Source organism: Rhinolophus ferrumequinum, chromosome 24, assembly GCF_004115265.2.
Source record: "Rhinolophus ferrumequinum isolate MPI-CBG mRhiFer1 chromosome 24, mRhiFer1_v1.p, whole genome shotgun sequence".
NCBI lineage: Eukaryota > Metazoa > Chordata > Mammalia > Chiroptera > Rhinolophidae > Rhinolophus > Rhinolophus ferrumequinum.
In genome coordinates, this window is record NC_046307.1 from 11,504,712 (window position 1) to 11,509,860 (window position 5,149).

Genomic DNA, 5,149 nt, shown 5'->3' on the forward strand with positions numbered 1-5,149 from the left:
TCAGGTCCTGTTCCCCAGTTGGCAATACTCCATGCATACTGTCACATATTGTTACTGGGAGAATTTAGTGCTGTCCATAACTCCACTGGGAGATGACAACTGGTAGGCAGTGTACGGAACTCTTCTGGACTCTGCCCCAAGAATCTGTACCCTTGGCCGACTTTAATCTGTATTCTTTCACTGTAATAAAGCAAAGCATAACCATGAGTATAACGCTTTTAGTGAGTTCTGTGAGTCTTTCTAGCAAACTATCAATCTAAGGGTGGTCTTGGGAACCCTCAAACTTACAACTGATGTCAGAAGCAGGGTAGTCTTGAGGGTCCCTGATATCTGCAGTTGGTGTCAGAAGTGACTGCAGTCTTGGAAACTTCCCCTCCCCAAATTTTAATACCCCCAAAAGTGAGACATCTTTTTATACTTGAAAATATTTTTGGAGAAATTTTGATTGTACAATTTTAGTAATGTGCCAGTCATTATGATTGTTCCCAAACATTCCAGGTTTCTCCTTCCAGGCATGTGGTAGGATTGCATTATCTCATCCATTTAAAGTTAGGAGTGGTCATTTTGAGTAGCTTTGGCCAATGAAATGAGAATGGAATTGACATGTGCTTAGAAGCATAAGATGCAATGTCTACATCCCACCTCCTTTTTCCCTCTGTCATAGACTGACAACTTTTTAGGTAGTAACTTCTCCATCATTCTTGGTCCCAGAATGAAGACAACAGGGACCAGAGCTCCTAGCAGAATTGTGAGAGAAATGTAGTGTGACTGAGAAATAAAACGTGTGTCAAATCACTGTGATTTGCAGTTGTATGTTTCTGCAGCATAATTTAAACTATTCTGATTCTAACAACCAGAATCACTATTTGCTCAAAGCCGACAATGACATTCCCTGCAAAAGAGCTATACAGAGATGCGTTTGTTTGTTTTTTAAATTATTATTGGCATAATTTTGTGCTCCTTAGTTTGAAACCAAGTATATCACAATTATCTGACCAACATTTATTTTAGATGTGACCATATCTATTAAAATCTAAAATATTTGAACCAGCAACTCTAGTTCTAGGAATATTTTCAGTAATATTCATAGAAGTGCCCCAAATATACGATCTTCACAGCACACTTCTAATAGTAAAAACTAAATGTCTAGCAATACAAGAACAGGTAAAGGTCTTACGATGTTTCCATATAAGGGTAACTGTTCTTTCAGCCACTACAAAGTATGAGAAGGAGATCTCTCATTCCAACCAAGATAGAGAAACAGGGACTGAATATTCCCTGTGCAGAAACGCCCGCATCCTGCCTCCAATAAAGGATAAAATATATGAAACAACAGCTTTCTAGATACAAGATATCAGAAGTCTTATGAATGCCCCCATTTTAGTGCCTTGAGAGAGTTTCTGGAATGCTATATAGGAAGGGGGAACCCATGCTGAGTTTAGTGGACTCCCTGAATTTAGGTATTGATGATGTGCCACTAAAGCAGAACTTATAGGGATACAAACAGCACTAAAGCCTATATTACAATAAAAGGAAAGTCTCAAATCAATGAACTCCACTTCAACCTTGAGAAACTAGAAAAAGAAGATAAAATTAAACCCAAAGTAAATAAAAAAGGAAATAAATATCAGAGCAGAAATCAATGAAATATAAAACAGAAAAGACAATTCTGAAAAATCAATGAAACCAAAAGCTGGTTCTCAGAGAAGACCAATCAACTTGATAATCCTATAGCCAGACTAATCAGGTAAAAAAAGAGTGTAGTCACAGATTACCAACATCAGGAATGAGAGAGGTGACATCATTACAGATACTACAGACATTAAAAGGATAATAAGAATATAATGAATAATATGCCAATCAGTTTAACAATTTAGATGAAATGGACAAATTTCTTGAAAGGTATAAACTTCTAAAGCTCATTCAAGAGGAAATAGATAACCTGAGTAGCCCTATATATATTAAAGTAATTGAATTTGTAGGTAAAAACTTTCCCACAAAATAAACTCCAGGCTCAGATGACTTCATTAATGAATTCTACCAAATGTTTAACAAATGATTAAAATTTGCACAAACTTTGCTAGAATATCGACGAGAAGGAAGTACTTCTCAACTTGTTCTACGAGGCCAGCATTACTTGATATCAAAATCTCACAAGGCTATTATAAGGAAAGAAAATACAAACCAATACCCCCCTAAAATGTACAGATGGTACATGAGCACATGAAAAAAATGCTCAACATCATTATTACTTGGGGAAATATAAATTAAAACTGCATTGTTATGTCCCTAGACACCTATTAGATTAAAAAGTTGGGTGAGGATGTAGTGGAAATGGAGCTCCAATACATTGCTGGTGTGAATGTAAAAGAGCCTCTTTGGAAAAGGCATTGGCAGTCTTTTTAAGAAGTTAAATATATAGCTATGAGGTGCGATCAAACAATACAGTGAATGTTTAAATTAAAAATTTATTACAGTAAAAGACACATTGCCATTAATCCCCCTCAAAATACTCCCTCTCGCTTCGAACACACTTATCCCATCATTCTTGCCTCTTTCTGAAGTAGTTCGGGAAGTCTTCTTTTGTGAGTGTCTTCAGTTGCACTATTGTGGCTGCCTCGATGTCCTGAACCAACTCAAAACATTTACCTTTCATGGTCATTTTGACTTTGGGGAAGAGCCAGAAGTCGCGCACGGTGCCAGATCCCGTGAATAAGGTGGATGATGACACACCGTAATGTTTTTATTGGACAGAAATTGCCATACCAGAAGCGATGTATGACACAGAGCCTTTCTGTTGTCATCAAAACACAGTGAATGCTGCAAAAGGCAGGGATGTTCAATACAGGAAGCGGCTCATCAAAACTTAGTAACAGTATGTGACAAGTTTCAACTTGTTCAGTGCAGTCAGTCGGGTGGGAGCTACAGTTGAGAGAAGGTGTGTTTTAAAGTGTATCATAAATCATCCTCCATCATGACAATGCTCCGTGTCACACATCGCTTTTGGCATATGGCAATTTCTGTCAAATACCAACATTATGGTATGTTCTCGTCCACCTTATTCACTGGATCTGGCACTACGCGACTTCTGGCTCCTCACCAACGTCAAAATGATTCAGGACATTGAGGCTTTGACAGCACAACTAAAGACACTCATGAAAGAGGACTTCCAGAACCGCTTCAGAGAGGGACAAGAACGATGGGATAAGTGAGTTTGAAGTGAGGGGGAATCTTTTGAGGGGGATTAATCGTAGTGGCTGCTCACTTCCAGGTTGTGAAAGAATTCAAGAGGCAGGTAGAAATACAAAAGGAAGATTTATTAAAATAAGAAAAGGGTCAGTTGGGCAGAGTCTGCTGGAAACTAATGCATCAAGTCTTTGTTTCGTCTTCAGTTTTATATTTTCTAACCAGCATGTAAATTGCTTTGGCGTGTAGTGGAATTTTCTGTTGAGTTCCGCTTTGTCCATTGGAGTGGGAGAAGGTGCAGTTAAACTTGTGATCACAACCTTTGCATATGTTATGTAGATTTAAGTTGGAACCAGGAGTGGGTTCCATACAGATGCAAAACCTTTCCCAAATCTCAGGGCCAGCACTGGGCTGAAGTAAATAGTAGAAACATTGAAACTGGTCTGCATAGTAAATGTACAGGAAGCAGAATCATTAAGGTTTGGCAGAAAGGAAACCAAGAAAGAAAAGAAAGCTTTCAAAAAGTCCCAAGCTAACTTACAATAGTTAATTCTAACTATACTAGAGATCTAAATCTCAAAGTAGAAGATTTAGTGCCACCTTTACAATCCTCCTGTCTCATCATTAATGGCAGTGTGTCTTTTACTGTAATAATTTTTTTTATTTAAACATTCTCCATATTGTTTAACCACAGCTCGTATCATATCATGCAGCCATTCCACTCTTAGATATTTATCCAACAGAAATGAAAGCATATATCCAATAACGTGTACAGTAACGTTCATGGCAGCTTTATTTGTAGTAGCCAAAAACTAGGAATAACCCAAATGTCCATCATCGGGTGAATGTATAAATAATCTGTGGTATATCCATACAAGGTAATACTACTCAACAATAAAAAGAACTATGATACATGCAACAACATGGATGAATGTCAAAACAATTATGTTCAGTGCAAATAGCCAGACCATAGAGTACATACTCTGATTCAATTTATATAAAATTCTAGAAAATGCAAGCTAATCTATAGTGTCAGAAAGCAGATGGAGGAGGACTTAAAGGATTACAAAAAGAGCATAACAAAACTGTTGGGAGATACACATATATTCATCATTTTGATTGTAATGATGGTTTTAGAAGTGTCAAAGCATCATTTTGTACACTTTAAGTATGTGCAGTTTATTTTGTCAATTATTTTGTAATTCAATAAAGCTGTTTTTAAAAAATAAGTATGAGGGGGATCTACATTTGTCAATATGTAACTGTGTCAATGATGAAGTAAACAAAAGAGGAAACATTAGAACAATGTATAGGTTAATCTTAGATTTTAAAAAAACTAATGAATAAGAAAGAATCATAAAATCCTTCTCACTATGCTTTTTTGTGTATGTATTGAAGCTCTGGTAGTTTGCACAAGGAACAATGGTTATCCCCAGGGAATGAGATGTAGCCCAGGGTAGGGAGGTGCTATATACATATTTAACAGTGAACTGTTATCATTTTCCATATTTCAAAAGTTTATTTTCAGATATATATTAATAAACGGGTGCACTTTCTGGGGAGGTTAAGTTCTAGAAACTGGAACTGTTCATTCACGGCCATTTGGAGAAGTTGGCCGTCTGTTCTACAGAGCCCGTGGTCACAGAGAGTTAGTCGAAGACCTGTACGCAGACAACCTTCCACTTACCCACCTGGGCCCCCGGAGCAGGTGTGAGCGGACACACACCGGCCTCCAGGGAGAAGTGGAGCTACGCGCACGCGTGCGGCCTGGGGCGGGGCCGGGGCGGGGCCGGGACGGGGCCGGGACGGGGCCGGGGCGGGGCCGGGGCGGGGCCGGGCCGGGCCGGGGCGGGCCGGGGCGGGGCGGGGCCGGGCGGGGCCGGGGCGGGGCCGGGGCGGGGCCGGGGCGGGGCCGGGGCGGGGCCGGGCAGGCTGGCGGGACAGACGCTCGCAGTCTCCCGGT